The 19,726-nt window shown below is 40.0% G+C and overlaps 1 protein-coding gene and 1 long non-coding RNA gene across 8 annotated transcripts in view; one reads left to right on the top strand and one right to left on the bottom strand.

Moving 5' to 3' along the window:
- Positions 1–19,726, bottom strand: part of LOC126870976 (uncharacterized) — a 137,333-nt gene that overhangs the window by 62,527 nt on the left and 55,080 nt on the right. For 2 of the 7 annotated variants that reach the window (XM_050629252.1, XM_050629251.1), the window contains one exon: positions 3,979–4,126. The exons of the other annotated variants lie outside the window; for them this stretch is intronic. The gene's annotated coding sequence lies outside the window, so the exon portion shown is untranslated. The remainder of the gene's footprint in view (positions 1–3,978; positions 4,127–19,726) is intronic. 7 annotated transcript variants of the gene reach the window in all.
- Positions 4,506–9,320, top strand: LOC126871016 (uncharacterized). Its single transcript, XR_007691501.1, has 2 exons — positions 4,506–7,062; positions 7,615–9,320. It is a non-coding gene; the product is annotated as an uncharacterized LOC126871016 (long non-coding RNA).

The following is a 19,726-nucleotide window of genomic DNA, read 5'->3' as shown; positions in this document are numbered from 1 at the left end:
TCGTAACCGTCAGTCTAAAGGGACTAAAGCTGTATTTTCCATTCTTAATCGCACTTGTCATTATTCGCTAATAGATAGTATGTATCATATTATTTTATTCGTTACAATATTATATCGATATATGGCCAGTATTTTATCATCGTTGAAAACGAGTTTATCAATAGTTTCATCAAGTTTGAAATTAATACGAAACAAGAGAATTTGCGTTCGATATAAACACTTTAGATTTCATTCCATCATTTTATCTGTACTCTTTTTTTCATTTAAACATTGCGATTGTGAATTTGAAGTATTATAATGTCCTTGTTAAAAAGATTAAAAATCAATCATCCTTATTTCAATCCACTCGATCGAGGGCGAAATTAATAAACTCATATTCTTGCTGTAGCAAACAAATAAGCTACGAATTCATATCGTTAATATATTCCATCGATTACGCGTTCGATCAATTTCTACTTCGAGAAATTAATATCTACAGAGAAACAACGTAGGCACTTCGTATTTTGAAATTATTTGATCAGCGAAATATTAAAATTGTATATTGCAATATATTGTCCCTTCCACTTAAGCGTAATGAAAGTCTGCACCCACATTCGCATTGGTTTCCCTCTTATTGAAATCATACATTGTTCCAAATCCCACGTCATTTCATTAAAAAACGTATTTCGCAAGTACGTAGATATTTTAATCCTTTGATTTATATTAAACAGCGCTAATATTGTTACCGTCTAGCGTCTTAATCTTCAATCGTAACTAATGCTTTAACGTCTAGAATTACAGTTTATAAATATCGTCCGATCTCTTTAACATCCCGCATACATCTTCGATATCGCGACGCACAGATTTCCACCATATTTCCCTTTACAAATCCTCCAAGAAGTAAATTACGCCCTTTTAGCATTAGAATCGAGCCTATCGGCTAAAAACTTCGGCAAGAATCGAATCAGATATCCGTAACGATATCAGAGGAAACCACGAAAAGATCCGACTAACCGAGAAAAGGGAAAAAATTTTTCTCACTTCAGCCAGCAGAGACGACTCGGTATCGATCGAGAGGGTGAAAGAGAGAGAGAGAGAGAGAGAGAGAGAGAAAGAGAGAGAGAGAGAGAAAGGGGGATCATCGACTGGCACAGGAATCAACGTGCAAGCTCAGCCATCTTCATCCGACAAATTGCAATCCTTCTTTCCCGATCATAGCAGATTAAGCATCTATTTTACAGGTGATTTCACGGCAAGGAGTTTCAACGTGCGACAAAGCATGAAAGCTCTAGCTTCGTTCGGGTCAAATCGATAAATAGCCGGTGTTGGATGGCTGGACTTAACCACCTGGCTTCTCGCGAAACTCTTGTTCTCGCTCGCTCGACAAAGAGAGGTCTAACCACGTCACCGACCATTATTTCGCGATTAGGAAAATTGTTGGTGTCGAAGTTTTTCCCGATATAGCCGCGGAATCGATAGAAAATTGCACATGTTGCTGGGAGGAAAGTTGAACGAGGAATGAATCTTTGTTATCGAACAACGTGATAGTGGGAGATAAACGATCAGGATGGGGAAAGTTCTAACTGTGTCGGGGTACGACTGAATTCCCGTACGAGAGGCAAGTTTCACGGGCAATTTTCAAATTGCCATAGTTGCGCAACGATGAAGATGTAACGGTACGAATGCTAGTGTAAAGGAACTTCGTCGCTTAAGTGATTGCAACTGGTGATTTTCGTCCATGCGCGTTCTTCCTTTATTCTTGGACTTTGAAATAAAAATTAGAAAAAAAGAAACACAGACGCAAAAGTGGGTGAGAAGTCGCGACCACGCAACAAACAAACGATCATCTATAATTATGATGATAACGCACAAAACGAAAGTTTAAGATAAATAATGCGTATCATACGCATATCAAAAGGCGATTAAATATATCAAGCCTTCGTGTATCGTATTTACAAAAATGTTCATTTCATATTCTGGTCGACTTATTAAAAAAAAGTCGGGGAAAATCATTCGGAAAGAAGATGAATCGAGATTGAACGTCAGTGTTACTTTCGATCGGAAAATATATTAGCGACGGTTAATCTCAAGAAATAATTATAATGGGATCGATGTAACGAGCGGTTACGTTCAAAGGAATGCATTTCATCTTCGGCTTGATACGGTTCTGTTAAGCATACAAGGCGTATAATTCGAATATGTCAACGTCACGTACCGGTCTATATAGGCTAACAATCGAACAACAGATCGTGCCAACATCCTGTTATTATAAACCATTCAACCATCCTTATGAGTGATCTTCGAATATTTAATTATTGTTCGTGATAAAATTCAAAGGTTGATTTATTGGATGCCGGTATTGGCGCCATTCGTCTAGCTTCGATATTCTTTTGCATTTCATATTTCAAAATTTATATTGAACATTCTGTCTGCACTAAACGCTATTCTATAGCGTCTGTAATATTACAGAACGTGTAATAATTACGTATATATATATATGTATATTACACATTTATTTCTCTCGTCAATTATAATTCAGTATTATAAAATTACGCATCATGTGGCAATTACTCTCGCATCGTTACAAAAATCCGACACTATCAGAACGAAATGTATAGAATCTGATAAAAAAAGAAAGAAAAGAACACTTCAGTGGAAAATAATAGCGTGTCGATACCTTTTGTAGCCAATGTAAGTATCTGATCAACGGCTACGATTACAGATGAAAGGACCGACACGATCATGGTGACACAATGAACGTATCCCATAGGAATTTATCCGTCGGTGCATCCGTTGTCGGGTGTGGCATCAACGGTCTGACTGCATCCTTGAAAAAGCTTTTGACACGGTCGACTTGCCTCCACGGCGAACATTCATCGAAAAGTTCTGCGGAAGTGGGTCGAGAAGATTCGCTCGCGTCAGCTGCGACACTTGCATCAACTTCCGACCGAATCGTCCCGATAAGTGGAATTAAAGGAACCAAAACGGCAATTGGCTCTCGAACCTTCATTTTCATCGGCGATTTTCATACGTCACACAACATAAGAGTATGTTGAACTGTGGATGACAGTTAAGTGAAATTATATTAAGGAGAATTTGACGATGAAATAATGGTTTTAATGAAATTAGGTTCGAGGAACGTTGGAACTTTCGAACAAGTTACGCGTAGTCTAAATCTGTTAAACGCGATTAAAATTGATACGGGCATTAAATTAAAATTATAACTAACGATAGTTTTATAGTATATGTTCTAGCGCTGTTATTGAAAGATTTCGTTTCATCTTCTAGCGCGTGCTTTTATCTTCTTTCTGAAAATTACCCGAAATGTCTGATTGGTATATTATTGGAGAACACATTTGTGTGTATTACAAAAGCAAAGCTATCAAAAGCGTATTGATCTATATATAACGGATATACGGGAACTCTTTGATGATCAAATTCGATGCAACAGACAGATTATTGATAAACACCATCCTCGCTCGAAATACATCATACCGGCGGCCAAAATTGTTGTACATTAGACTTTGAGGTTGATGCTTCACCGAATTTTCCATAAAAGAAACAAAAATATCAAATACGACTAACGATAAATCATGGATATAACAAATGATGAATAAATACTGAACATATTTAATTATTAAAGTCGCCATATGACAATACATAGATGGAAATAGTATATTACAAGGAAGAGAAAGATATTATCGCAACGCCTGTTCGAACACTTTAATATCTATGCTATAAAATATTCTATATCAGATTAGTAGGTGGCCGCGTCTTTCCTAACATTTTTTATCCACCTGTACGATAAAAACTGGAAACACGAGAGACAGAGGTAGATAGAAATATTTCAAGCATAATTCAGCTTTGATCAGATCTATGGTTCTTAAAAAAAACAAAAAAAAAAAAAAAGAAGAAGAAAAATTTCTTTTCCGACTTCGACCTCTGTTCGATAGCTTCAACCGAACAAGCAGGCGAAGATATTAAAAAGAGTGCACTCACGGTAGGTGTAACTTCAGATTTTACTCCTTTCCCACTGAACGAACAAAAACTTAGGAAAAGTATTCGAACATCCTTTCCGATGAAACGACGAATACTCGTGGCTTCCAATTTCTTTCGTCTCGAATTCTTCCAAGGACTTATTTCTCGTCTGAAAAGGCGAGCAACGTGTGTCACGCTTGTATTTCTTCTACGAACGATGCACGTCTTTCTATTATAAGAAGCAGTCGGTGAAATTAATTTCGCTAATGTACGAAGCGGCAGGTAAAGCCGGTAAAAGTTCAAACGGCCAGTCGCAGCTTTATTGCGATCCATAAAGTACGCACGAAACGATGTTCTCATCTTATCCGCGGACAATGCGAGTTTCGTGTCGTCAAAAACGTATAGATTCGTGCAATATAAAACGAATTTCAATAGCGATACGTTTAATATTCTAAAGGATGGAAAGAGGAAAAGATGTTTTCGACCGAGAACAATTTTCTTTGATTCCTCGAATACGTGACTTTGCCGTATTTCACATGTGACTGGAATTTATTGACTTTTGAAACGTAACAGCGCGAGAGCAGTCCGCGGACCACGTGACCACATTCATCGATATGTTTCGTTCGACGTGACGACGACAACTATTAATATTTCGCTGAAGCCATTCAAAGTACGTGTGTATTTGCGTGTTCTTCGTGGAATTGCGCTTTATCCATGCTTGTTTGTTAGCGAGATAGTGCGGGGGACAAAGGAAAAGTGAGAAATATACCGTGCTGAAAAACTAAAACGCGATACGAGCAAAGGAATTTTTCATTAAATTTCAATTCGTCGTTTTGCTGGCTGTTCGTTTCAAGCTGCGATGGGTGGAGAAATGAAATTTCCGCGAGCAGGCAAAAGCTCGGAGATGCTAATCGTGACGGTCTACCGGAGCGCGACAGACTTCCCAGAAGTAGAAAACAATGTGCTTGGCCAGAAGACGGAAACGATGGAAGCACTTTGAAAAATGAGAGCTCGTCTCGAACCTCTCATCGAGCACGTACATATGACGTACAGATGTATGTACGAGCTTCCTCATCGACCGCAAAAAGCCACTCCTCCATGACGTCAAAAAGTCTTATGGAAAAAGTAACGACCAGTAATTTCTTCTTGGAAAAACAATAACTCACAAAATTAACCACTTTTCTATATGCGTTGGTCGTTCAATAAACAAACGAAACAAATTGCTACGTTTACTCACTCATTCACAAATTCACTCATCTCAGCCGCAAAGTAGCACGAATCAAACTTTATTCGACGGTCGCTTCACCCAAAACTTCGCAGTGATAAAACACCCGTAACGTCGGCCATCGTGAAGGTCGTTGAAAGCTGCCGCAAGATACGGGTATTAAGAGAAAGGAACGATACGGGTGCGCGTAAAAGATCCGACGTCAATGGAATCGGAGCGGAAGGTTGGGAAACGGGGAAACTTCGCCAAGGAAAAGGAATCTGTGTCCAAAGGGAAATTACGTCGAGGGTTCGCGCCTCTAGGAGAAACAGCGAAACAGGAAGAAGAAGAAGGTGAAAGAGAAAGGTGTAGGAAGAATAAAAAATCGCAGAACGTAAAGTTGAACGAAGAAATTTACCAAAGGCTTGGGAAGAAAGGGAAGCAAATGGGAACGTAGAACAAAGCGACGTGGTTGGATAAAAGGAGGCGGAAAGAGGAGGAAAGATATCGAAGGATAGCAAACGGCGAGCACGACGGAAGAAAACAAACGCTCGTTAACGAGACGCATCAGGGCAGATTGAAGAGATTTCCTGCCGCGGTTTAGCCAACCAACTCTCTCTTTCTACCTCTCTTTCTCTCGCTTCTGCCGCGTAGACCCCAACGACGACCGGGACCAGAGGTTAATTTATCGAATTAAACGTCGTACAATTGCGTTATAAGTCCGAGTCACGGGGACTTTTTACCGCTGCGTACATGTGTGTTAATATACGTGTGCCGTTCGTACGGTTCCTCGCGTTGGTCTTCGTCTTCGAGTCCGAACTGATCGTGCTGTGAATAGCTTTTAAAACATAGAACCGAGAGGTCAAAGCGGGAAATGCTAGAGGAAATATTTGACGACTCGGTTTCGTTCTACAGAATCTCACGGAATGGAAGTTAGTTAAGCAGATAGAAGTTTCGTGGGAATGTTTGTATTCTTTTTGCAGAATGCAAAGGATCGACTATGATTCATCCTGCGTATACGATATAAGTATTTTATACGATCAACGCAAATAATCCAAAAACTTTCTTTTTACATGGAACTTTAATTTTTGGAAAGATAAGTCTGATGACCGATCGTACATCTCTCTAGTCGCGTACTTGCGCAACTGTTAACGTTTACGCCAATAACGTAATATACACTCAATCATGGACGGTAAGTCTTTAAGCACGAAGATCGCGTATCTTTTGAAAACGCAGAAAGCATACTTGCATAGCTACACCCTTTGCCAGCTACTCCAATTGCAAAGTAACCAAAAGGGGCGCAAACATCGATTCGGTCGATTCCTAATCTAATCTGAAGGTAGAACGTCGTGGACGATCTTTATTCAACGACGCCGGAAGTTACACAACCGCTCGACCGACGAACAGTCCGCAAGTTATCGTCCAATCATATTTTCCAATCATTTTCTCCAGGAAAATGACAAATTATAGAACGATCCCTTACCGTTGCCTCGATCAATGTTCTTCGCTTATTTTTCGTATCCTGACTTGCGCGTGCAATACTCGTAACACGGATGAATGTACATGACACACGGATGAATTAAATAAAAGATTTCATTCGATCAACGGCGTTTCCGCGAATGCATAAAGAATAGGAAATAAGAATTTTCTACGTCGGAAGCGCACCTTTCGAAATAAAACAGTACAGAGAAGAGAGGAAAGATAGTATGCGAATAATACGAGAACGAGGTGCGTAGTTGGAAGTCAATCAGCAGAATACGAGAGAGATCCTTTGGTCGACGAGAGATTATAGGGCAAAATGAGTTTGCAAACACGACCAGCCACGATTCAAAGTCGCCATGGAATTTCTACATCACAGAACAGCCAATGAAAGCATGGAACAATGTGGGATACGCTTCAAGGTATGTCTGTAATTCCATGAAAATATGGTCGTTCGCAACTTGCTCGACGTATAATCTTGTGAGCGCGGTCAAATTTAAAATTTTCGTGGAAGCGAATCGTTTTCAAAACCGTGAAAACTTTCCAGTCATTTGTAATATTTAAAGTGGAACAAAGTACTTTGTGATATTTAAATGGAATTTTATCGTCACGAGATATTGAACAAGTTTCGTTATTAATATGATTAATTTCTCGTTTCAATCTCGTGCTAAAACTAAAACTAAAACTAAAACTAAAACTAAAGCTGTTAAAGCAATCGGAAATCTCGTCGCTCGTTGAAACGGAACTAAGATTCGAACATAAAAATTCGAGAATTAGCAGAGTTAAGTAATTAATCGTATTACTTTCTTAGCGGTACTTTCGTAAAACCTTTCACGAAAAGGCTACATTTTCACGTTCACGATCTCGTACTATCGACGTATACTTACTTACAAAAGGGTTGACAACAAAAAAAAAAAAAGAAGGATAATCCCTTGATTCCAACTAGAAAAGACTGTTTCACGAAACGTTCACAGGTTCATCGAGGCGAACAGTCGACGAGAGGTCTCGAAATCGGCGCGATCAAGTGGCTCGCGAAGCCTGGTTCACGCTCGTGGCCACGTAAGCCGATGTTCAAGCGGTCCAGCGTAGCCCACTGCAAAAGCCGATTTCGCCGCTGAATACGGCAATATCGATCTCAAAATTCCCGGTGCTACGTTGCACACTCGAGGCGTCGATACATAGCCAGCCTCACCCGGCCAGATGTCGCGAGCCACAATTTTGAATAGCATCGGATCAATGGAAATCCCCCGTTTCTATTTCTCCTCGGGGATCGTACGGTGTCTATGGTGTACACACGATCCATTCGCTCGGTCTAGGCTATCCACAATGGACGATGGACGAGAAAATTGGACGATCGATAGTCGTTCGGATGTTCTCTGGGAAAGATGTATAAGAAGATCGAACATCGAGTCGAGCATCGAGACGAGTGTAAAGAGAAGTATCGGGGCGAGCATCGACGAGAGCATCGACGAGAGCATCGACGAGAGCATCGACGAGAGCATCGACGAGAGCATCGATACGGCGATTAATTTAAATATATATTAGCCAAGGAAGGGTTTTCATCGGCGATAGCAGATCAAAGGGAGAGCAGTGGCTTTGCTAGAATCGAACGATAGGTCGCGTGCAATCAAGCGTACCTTAGCAAGATGGCTTTGATCTTGCATCGAATATTCGACCAGAATCGCTCACCTGACTTTGAGTTGCGGCGTTAATGGAATGTATCGAATTGAGTCGATGTTCGAAACGACGGTGAAACTACCGGCTTCCGTGTTTCCAGAAATGTACACAGGCAATGGGAAACGTAAAGTCTTCTACATTGCAACGATAAACGGCGAATAATTCAATGTTGGTTTACGTAAAACGATCAGTATTCCATCTCGAGATACGTAAACCTTGCTATTAGCGAAGCTTGTAATGCGATTACGAAGGAAGCTCAGAGTAGAAATTTCGCAACAATAGAAGGAACAATCGTAAATTTCCTTAGAAATTTCAATTTCTTTCGCTACCTTTCATTTCCGTGAATTTCTTCTTTCGTTTGCATCGTATGCGTACGAATTATGTACAATTAAATTTGTTAGAGTTTTCCAATAAGCGTAACGAATACAACGTGATAGATACGTAACTTGGTTGCGAGTTACGTATCGAATGGTGTTTCTCTCGCGTGAATTCTGCTTCGATTAAGTAGCTTAAGAACTGGAAAATCTCATGGATAATTCAGTGGAAAATAACCGAGAATCTAGTGGCGAGAAAAATCTTTACCTCGCAACGAGCAACGAGCTAGCGAACACGGCAAGCGTGAGAAAAAGAATTTCCAAGTTGCGGCAAAAGTTTGCCAACCCCTCTAATCTAGCCTTTCATTAACGCCAAATGAATACAAATGGCGAAAGCGTTTCGAAAGCCGCACGCGCGCAACACAGAAAGAGAAAGAAGGGGCGAGAGAAACGGAGAGAGAGCTTTCTCCAGCGTCGATTCTACGAAAGCGAATTTAACACGAATTAATCCATTCACGTATTGCGAAGCACGCCTTTAATCACGTTCATAGAAATACCTTAAACCAACGAACGGACTAAAATGAGATTTATAAGATGAAAAGTCAGACCACAAACGTGGACAAGACGGAAAAACACTCTCGAAATTAACACGTAGTACAATAAATAAAAAAAAAAAAAAAAAAAAAATAGTGACGTAAAGAGAAAGAAAAAGAATGGGACAAAGGACAAATTGCTTTGGCTGGTGTATTCAAAATTCCAGAACGAACAATGTAATAATGCGCATCGAGAGATTCTTCAAAAGCAAATTGCCACTCAGCCCGACATCGCCCGAAATTGCGTTTGTTTCGAGTGTATTCGTATACAGAGCGCTTTGTATTTATTAGATGGGAAACTCAAGAATATAATCGAATTGCGGTATCCTTCCGTTCCAAGGTAATTCGATCATTCGCCTGCACTCCGTGCCAAAATGAATTCCCTCGTCTCTGTTTTCGCCCTCGTGCTCGATAAGCTACTACGAAAAATGCTTCTGGTACACACGAACACACCCATACAAAGTATGCTTAGGTATACTTGGGGAGTTGTCCATCTAGAAGGTTATTGGGGGAAGAAAATGCTTTAGGCTTCGTGGTGAAAGCACTTGAGCGAGACTCGACGAAATACGATAATATAACGCATATGGACGTTGCGCGAGTAATCTCGCTGACACGATGACTATCATCGATGAATCCTTCGATGGACAATAGCTTCTTTTCGTCTGGACATCGAGTAGAAGAGACGAGAAAATATAAGGCGAGTCGAGTTACCGCGACATAATCGTTCATAGAAATGATCCTCTAATTGTTTTGAACGATGTGTTAATAACTTCTAAATATAATAATATTTTAATAAAAATATAGAAAATGCTCGATTTATACATATAGTAATATCTAGACATATAGTTGTATATGTTTGTAACTGTTCAATAAAAATACGTTTACACATATATGGGCATTCAATTACGAATTTCACTGTCAATAAAATTTAGCGTCTAAACTGTCAGGAAATTTCAGGTTTCGTATTCACGATTCCATGAACACACAAGCTGTTAGTTAATTCCATGACAACCAATGGCACCTGGTCCCCAAGCAAAAGTTCATTAATATAAAATTCATGCCGGGAATCGTTGGTCGTCTAGCTTCGTCAAATAGCTCCTAATGTAGACAATTATTCTAACGGAGAATGCTTACGATACCATCGAGGTTGCTCAAGTTAATTCTTAACGAGATGGTAGAAATTCCTTGACTAAAGTCCACCAAAATCGTTGTTCACGCTTAGCGAGAAGTTTTAGCCAGATTCGTTCGCTTTGTACGTAACATACGAGTATTTTAAAAATATTTTCCAACGTGATTATTCAATTGAATTAACGTTAATTACAAGTGAAAAATCCTGGTTCGCGTCTCATTTTCTGCTTTCTGTCAAAGACCATAACGAAAAAAAACGGAGACGTCCCATTAAAGGGATCAGGTTCTCTCGGTAGGATATTGTAATTATCACTGGCTCGTAATCAGACGAGTTTCGAGATAGGTACGAGCTCTGGTTTCACGAGATTTGTAAAATTACCTCGCGAACCTCAAACGAAGCCTTACGAGAAATTAACTGCAACTAAGAAACTCGCGTTTAATTAGCTGATACGAAAATATACGTTAAGCTTGACATTTTATCCTACCTGACTCCGGTTTCACGTCGTCTAATTGAACGAATCAATCCGACGACGATCGTGCAATCATACTTTGCATATCGAAAATTCCATGTTTACAGAATCTATCCTTTCCGACAACCGCTCCGACAATTTTTTACGCTTATCTATGGTAATTAGGGTTAAACGAATCTCTCTCATCGCCTATATATAATATTGCGTTTTGATGTACGCGTCATTTAGCGTGACACAGGACATTCTGATCGATCGATACAACATAGGTACATATGTAATTGTACAGCAAATTCGATCAACCTATAATGTTCTATATTACGATTCCATGAATGGAATTACAATGGCTAGCAATTACCCTGGTTGCAACAACCGTAAACAAACAAGCCAACTTAATTAGTAATCGATGATTAATAATCGGAAAAGCTGGTGTAAGCAAACTCATGTAAATTACCGTATAGTTTCGTTTTCCAACTTGTCAGGGATTAAATCCGGACACGTAACGCGTACTGTCGAAGTTTGACTCCAGCTTTTTCGAACATCCCGTACAATAATTCGTTTACCCTTATGTTTGTCAATAGGAATTCCTATGAATTACGTGGCGAACGATAGAAGAATCCGGAACGATAATAAATCCGTCGGAAAGGCGCGATAAAGACAGCGATAAAAATCTGTCGGAAAGTCGTCGTTTCGCGCGGTTACAACCGCAAAAAGATCGGCATTTGCCGACCGTCCGGGAAAATCTTTTCGGATGGATCGTTCCAAGTATCCCGCGCGTTTTCCCTCAGTCGAAGGTCGTTTCGTCCGATATAAAACCGATAGGGAATGACGCCATCGACGTCGTATACCATCCTGGGTCACGGAGCGCATTATCAAGCGGGTAGCCGCGAAAGCAGGCGGATTGTTCCTTCTCGCTGTGTTCTCGCGGTAACAGTATTTGCGGAACACTTAAATGGAATCTTGTCCCGGGGACCGCCTCTCTCGCGACTGCTCACGCTGCCAACGATACCGTGCACGTACGATCGTAAAGTACGCGCCATTATTATGGCCGTGATAGCGCGACCATATGCACATGGCACTTAACGCGAGTGGGGGGAGAAACGGTCCGGCGCCGGGGTGGAAACCCAGTTGGGGAATTAAATAGATCGAGAAATAGCCCAAGAATAGATCTGCTAATGCTCTCTCGTATACGATATCGACTTGCAAAGTTCTCGATTTGTAATTCGTACTTTCTTACCGTCTTACCAATTTACCATTGAAATATCGCTGCTTGAATTGATATCTATGACTTTCTCAAAGCGCGGCTTAAGAGCGCAATAATTTGATAATTCAAAGCTTCGTCAAGGTTTCGATAAATACGAACGACAATTTCGTTACGGCGTATTAACTTTAAAAATCGATTTTATCGTGTCACTGTATCGTAGCGTAACGTAGCTGTGTCGATCGTAAAGAAGGTAATCAGCGCAGATCCTCTTATCCGTAAATTTGTAACTAAATTGTAGCTTGTTAAACGCAAACAAATGTACCCGCATGTTTTAAACGATAAACCGTATCCTTTGAAATAATATACGCTTTAAAAAAATTCCATTGCTCCGGCTTACGAACGCTTGTACGCGTCTGCAACAATTTCCTTCCCACAAATTTTATTTTATAGCTAAATCTTCTTTGGAGCTAGCAATATTACAAACAAATAATAACGGCGATAAATATATAATAAATTTTTGAATTTACGTCGAAATATCGTATCTACATCGTTCGTATAAGTATACCTTTGTATTAGTCATTACATTAACTGTTCGCGATTCTTCCAAAGAGACAAAAAAGTATTCAAGCGATGAACATGTCTTACTTTTAAACCTTAAACACCCTATCAACGTTTATGCGTGAAATAAACAACGATCCACAGCGACGGAGGTAGTTTCTTACAGCTAATTTGCTAACAAGAAATTTCTGATAGTACAGTTTTGTTCCAACAAGACTCGCTCGCTGTGTGATAAACACGAAGATCCAGTAGCAGTTGCCAAGATAAATAAGGCTCGTTTATGGTGATTCGTCGGTTGTGTTAACTTAAAAATACGAGACTCGAAAGTGGCGACAGCAACCGTTCAACGGAAAGAATTACTGCAAATTTGTTTAATAAAAGTAAATCTTTGCAACATCGGCTTTGCCAGCAGGCTGAATGCTATTATAACTCGATTCTGCTCGATTCAGGCTAGACGGCATTTAAGTTTATTCCTGTTTTCTCTCTTGAATTACTATGCTAATTGATCGACACATTATTTGCTGCTTGAAAGTATATTCGTTAACATGGTGTATTACGTAACTCGTTGCTGCACATATTCGCGTTAATAACATCGAGAATCCAGATCGTACTACGAATATATCGTCCCTTTTCCTATCTCGATAAACTTCATAAACGATACCAGTTCCATTATTATCGCGTGTTATCATCTGATATACTAGAAACACTCTCTTAAGTTTCAATTACCAAATAAGGAAGTTGCCAGGGTGACGAAAGGAGCACCCAGAAAACGACCACGTTAATTCACCTAAATATAAATATTAGCACTTCGATAATATCGGTTATCGTTAAAGGAAACAACCGGCAATGCTTCGCGCGCAGGCTGTTTCCTTGGATTAGCCGCGTTTTTCGAAACGATCGCTATTTCGTTCCAAGTTTCCGCTGAAAATGCTTCGAGCCTGCGCGCACCTCGGCTATATTTCCTATTTTTATAAGCGACCGCGAAGATAAGAGTAAACGTACCGGTATCGTGGATTAAAACGAAGATGCGAAAGCGAACGTATACGCAGCGTGCCATTATGTCAGAATGTTAATAGGCATCGCGCCGGTTATAGACAATAATTACGTACGATATCGCGAACATAAAACTGGCCACATTGTAGCAACCTTGTAATAACGTATCGCTAACGTCCCGCGTATCTGGAACTTTATTACCCCGAGCAATAATCTTGGCTCTTCGGTTCACGGTATTGTTTCCTATTAAATATATACGAGTACCGCTGACAACCGGCACTTATGCTCGTCTCAATGTGTCAAAGACATCAGACATCCCTCGAGATAGTGGACGATTACTCCAACAGTGTGTACGCATATGTGAACGAAAAAGGAACAACTTGTTGCGAGAATAAGTAACAACTAAATATAAAGCGAGGCGATTGAACGAACTACGAGATACGAATACGTGTGTAAAATATGTGCGAACGCTCAGGATTGGCAAGACTTACCGGAAGCAACGAAAAGTTTATGCTCGGATAACTATATATAAATATCATTCTGAAACATTCGATCTTTGTCGTTGGTTGAACAATTTATATTTCACAATACATTACGTGTATAAGGTAGATACAGGGTGTAAAATGTATTTATAGCGAATGTTGGAAGCGATCACATTACCTGAACTGTGAACGATACAGTAATCCATAACAAGATACATCTATCTCGAGATCATCTATCAAACTGCTCACGTGTTCAACTTTCGAAGCATCAGTCATGTAACTTTTGGTACTTTTGAAACGATTACTTTGCTACGTGAGAATATTCTAAACTTTTTAACAGCATTTTGTCTTCCACGGTAACGTATCGCTTCTTTCTTAACCATGTTCCTATGCACCGATAAAATTTACAGCGGTGAGCGTATAAACAAAGAAACGTCGATTTATAAATTCTATCGACTGTATTTTCTACATGTATTGCGTATAAAGCAAACGTAGGTTTACACGAATTATCGATGTAGACGCTAAACGTTCTTGAAAATTGTTTTGAATTCTCTAAAAATACAATTATTCTATTATTATGTAAAAAACAAATAAGGCATACGAAAATATGAAAATAAAAAGAGGTTTCTGGTGGAAGTTTAAGAATTTGAATTCTACCATCAACCTACCATGCACTTAAGAAAATCTCCACCAAAATCACCTTTTCGTCTGCTAATTTAAAGAAAACAACGAAACGAATTCAACGTTTTAACGCGCTTATCGAGGATTTCTACAACGCAAAAGAACGAAATGAACGACAGCCTGATGTGCAACTTAGCTATAAATACATTCATGAGCATTGCATCTTCTTCGAGACTCATTATTTATATATAACTTGTTAAATACCGTAATGGATTACGGTGCAACATCAGCGTTCTTTTGCACCAACGCCAGCAATTATTTTCTCATCTTCACCGTCGTCATTACTACGTGTACATATTTTATTTTTCTTCTCTTTTCGTTTGTTTTCTTCTTATTATTATTTTTCTTTCCTTACGGGAGAGCGACTACTTCTATCACGGGCGTCGTCGAATCGCGAACGAGCCACCGAGATCATCAAAGTCTCGCAACTTCAACAACTTCTCGCGTCTTTCGCGATTTCCACCGGCTCTTCGGCTCGATCGCGAATACCTTTTTTTCAACACCTTTGATACGCAAACGCGAAGAAAAACGACGACAGTGTAAAGTAGTTTCGAGGACGAGCAAATGCGATCAGTGATAGGAAATTTATCTTGAAACATGGTAAATGAAACCATAAAATGACATAAAATAATAATACAGGCACATAAACACATATATTATCGGTGTCTATATCGAATATCTATATCGTTGGCAATGCTAGCCATCTATCGATGACAGCTTATCCTGCAAATAATCCGTATCGAATGAATTCGCTAAATCCCCGATATCGCGTAACAATCACAAGGTCCAAATATCGCTATAACTAATTTACAGCGAATCCTGTGGCCGCAATATACGTGCACGAGTAAAACATGGAATAATTTCGACCTCATCGTTGGCTAGAGTTACGATACATCTACACAATAATTAGGCGAACGTCCATCAAAATAATATTTGCACCATGTATGCTGTATCGGAACATCATAAATGGAGTGGAACTTACAGTGATCCGCAATTACGTATTTTCGTATATAATTAAATCATAGTGTCAAGACCATAAATAACAATAAATCTCAATTGACGATTTACGCGATATTTTATTTCCATAACGCGTATCGCTTATGATAATTACCGATTCTTATTTATTATTAGGCAACCATTGCCATATACAAATTACCAAACATTAAAAACCTACAGAAACAATCCCAAACCATCGAAAGAAAATACACGAGATTAATTATAAAGTCCAATTATTTCGACCAAACCCTTCAGATATATATTCAAATATATTCAACGACCGTACAAAATACTCCGTTCCTTGTTATAAAAAAAAAAAGAAAAAGATTCACGTTCCCCCTACCCTAAAACGAAACCTGTAACATTTCCGAGCGATAAAGTGAAAAGCCAACCCGACTCTCTCCGTTCGCATGGACAAATGGACAAATGGAAATATGGAAATATAGAAAAATAGTAAAATGGAAAAATGGAGAAGAATAGTCACCAATGTTTGTCTTGTCGTGAGTTTCGAAGCGCGGTAGAGCGATAACCGAGGCCAGTAGCCGGAAGGAAACAGCGCGGTGTTACCATTCATGCCGAGTTCCTGATAACGCTCGATCGTAGGATGCTCGCGAGCATTGACGCTGCTGCCGTTTTCGATAGAGCTCTCTGCAGCGAGTGGAGCGGACTCGAGCCTGGTCGGTTTCTTACGCGCGTAGGTAACGGAGCACGCGCGCCACAAGCGAAACAGAGAAGGAAGGAGAGCCGGTCAAGTGATAAGGAAGTGACAAATTGTCTAGCTAGACGAGAACGCTGTCGCCGTGGGCCGTTTACGAGCGAGCTGCGAAGCCGCGCAAGAAATGATTTACGGACGTTTAATAGGCAGAGTGTAGAGGCTAAGTGCGTTAACGTCGCCGGCGAAGAATACGGTGTTGCTAGACGTCTTTGCGTTTCTTAGCGAGCTACAAGCAACGATTGTTACGAAGTAGAATCGCCGTGAATGCAGTTTCTGCGAAATTTCACTACCGTGATCTACTAGAGAATTTTCCAAGCTTCGCGACTTCGATATAGTTAATTACTCGGCTAGAATTTCGTTTAATTTAGCATGCGTTACGATCCAACAGCAAAGAAACTACTTTAACTTTGCCTACGATACGTACGATGGTATGTAGCTTAGATATAGATATTTTGATAAAGATCGTGAAGAACGATTGACATTTTAAAGAGTAGGGTTAACATTCGTCGTAAGTGACAATTTCATTTGAATGAAATGAAAATAATATTTTACGTAGACTTTGGATAGAAGCAATTTTGATATGGGAGAAACATAATCGAATATTTGGTTAGAATGTACAACGGAAGATACAATGAAAGTAATGGGGATTTATAGACGTGGGAACGTTATAGATTCTGTGTACGATCAATGACGAAAGAAGAAATCACTATCGCGCACGATTACATGATTCATAACGGTCATCAAAGAAGACAGTAACGTTGTTCGTCATCTCGGATAATTTGTCTCGTGTGTAACTACAAATTGTTGGGACACAGCTAATCGAGGCTAATAATTTTGCGGCTCTTCCAGCGTTTCGGTAGTCATGCAATTAGGCTGATTGTCCCGTCGTTTAATCGGTCTATCCTTCTTTCGGAATGGTTAACATTTGAATCGTTCAATTGTACTATTTTTCCACGTGTTCGTGAAGTATGCAACGAAGGCAAACATTTGTCGAATGTCTAGCGCGTAGAAGCAAGTAAAGCAATTCTATCATCTTCGTGTAAAAACGCGAGAGAAAATTCTTGTCAAAAGATTACTATAAGTCACAGCTAACGTAACTGCTGCGCCAATATAGATATGCACATATTTCTAAGCCTAACAGACTTCGAGAACTAAAAGTTCCACGGTCCCGATGGTAACAAAGAAACGAATCTCAGTTGCGCAATTTCCATTCCACCGCTCTTATCTCAAACTGCGACTCCATCGATCGACATTTTCGCACGAAGAAAAACATTTTCACGAATGGATCGACCACGGACGAGAACCGGTCGCACGTTCTACCGTAGAATCGGTTTTCCCGCGACGTCGCGTCGGTCGCGTCCATTCAGCCGTGCCAAGCGGTTGCGTAATCATTCCACTCGGCAGGCGAATGCACTACGAGATTACGGCTGATAAAAGCGTGTTGCATTCGCGAGGTCAGTCGACCGCTTTTATGAATGAAAATTTATATTATTCGCTGGCAAATCGCACCCGCTCGTTCGCTCGCTTGCGCGTACGCCATGCGCTTCGTCGTTCTCTCGTTGGAACACGTAGGTGCTCCAACCTTTTACCAGTAGTGTACGCATATATTTTGTACATTCGACTACCCTTTCATCGACACATTTACCAGTTACATCTGTTTCATTTTTAAATAGTAACGCCATAAATTCGTATAGTCGTATTCTATAATAGTTGCTCACACTGTGTAAGAGTCGTCCTAAGAGTGAAATAACAACACTCCTCGTCTTCTATCCTTTCCGCAAGACGAACAACGACACGATCGAAGGAAACGCAACGGGGGTCGTCGCGAAACTTACAGGGTCGCCACGCAAATCCATTTAGCTCAAGTTTATCCCTTACGGAATAATCGTGTAATCCGGCAGCGACGTTCAATTAAATCAGTTTCAAAGTTGCGCGTTGGTATAACTCTGACTCATAATTTAATCCGAATCAGCCACCGGGAATATCCGGCCACGTTCCGTGTAGAACAAAACTCGAACTCTTATAAACGGTGGCCGCACGCTCTCGCGCCGTGTAATTACGAATATCGAATGGCTGATAGGGGAAGGGTCATAGGAAACGTGACGAGAAAACTTCTTTTTCCCAGCGGATCGCTGCCTATACGGGCGTACCAATTTTCAACCTACCAGCTACAATTTCTATCTAATTTCATTCTTCTTGCCATCGATGTCTTTGATTTCCCTGCACCGGAATTCTCTGTAACGTTCTCGTCGCTCGACCTGCCTTTAAATACGCTGTTCAACACTCTACCGATTCCTGATTTCGTCAATTTTCTACGATCTATCGAGAGAAAACCTGTGAATATACAGGGGTTCACGAAAGTATTCCAACACTCGTAGATACCTTTTACGAATATATTGTGCGCCTTTTACCAACTATTTTCATATTTCATTGTACATAATGTACGGGAAAGAGTCTTCTACGATAAATATTCGAATACCTTCGTGCATAGGAAGTGCCACAGAATCGTGTGAATTATCATAGAATGAAAGTTACTTTCTACAAACAGAAGAGTAAAAGACGTTGTATATTAAGTGGATACGGACGAACGAAGCCAAACATCTTCGTATTTCACGAGTTACGATACAACAAGAGTTTGTAATACAAGCTAACGTGTATCTTTCCGGTTTTCTTATATTCGTATAACGATTAGCAAAATTACTCTCTCGAAGAACGTACGAATAAATAGACGTCAGTTCGATGAGTATCGCTTCGTGCGATCATGTTCAAATGTACCTTGACAACGAACTTTGTAACGGACGATAGCGGTCCTTTTCATTTAGGTTCTCGTGAAGCATCGTTCCTTGTACCTTACATCTCTTCCATTCATTTGACAACGTAAAGGAACTTTCAAGCATGTCCTCTTAACGCAGCGTGTAACTCGGCGATCTAACCTATTGTTATACGAAACAAAGGAACTTGAGATGAAGGGTATTCTTTTTCCAACCACGAGACATGTACGTAAAAGTTCATGAATATTAAATCACCTCAACCCTTAAACGACAACGGGATCAGTGTCTCCATGATCCCAATTTTACTTTGCCTGTGTCATTTTCTAATCTCTTTGCATCCATTTACATCGTTGCTCGGTAGGCTACTAACTCAAAGAAATTGTTTCTCGTAGCACGTAAGCTGCTTTACATCGGAAGATTTAAACAGAACTTTGATCGCAACTAGGGTTTCAATTGCAATTTTGAGCAAAGATTTTTATAAGACTTTTAACGAGATCTTTCGGTCCT

Source organism: Bombus huntii, chromosome 11, assembly GCF_024542735.1.
Source record: "Bombus huntii isolate Logan2020A chromosome 11, iyBomHunt1.1, whole genome shotgun sequence".
Classification (NCBI taxonomy): domain Eukaryota; kingdom Metazoa; phylum Arthropoda; class Insecta; order Hymenoptera; family Apidae; genus Bombus; species Bombus huntii.
The sequence above is the reverse complement of the archived record's forward strand: the minus strand, read 5'-3'. Positions and strand labels throughout refer to the sequence as shown.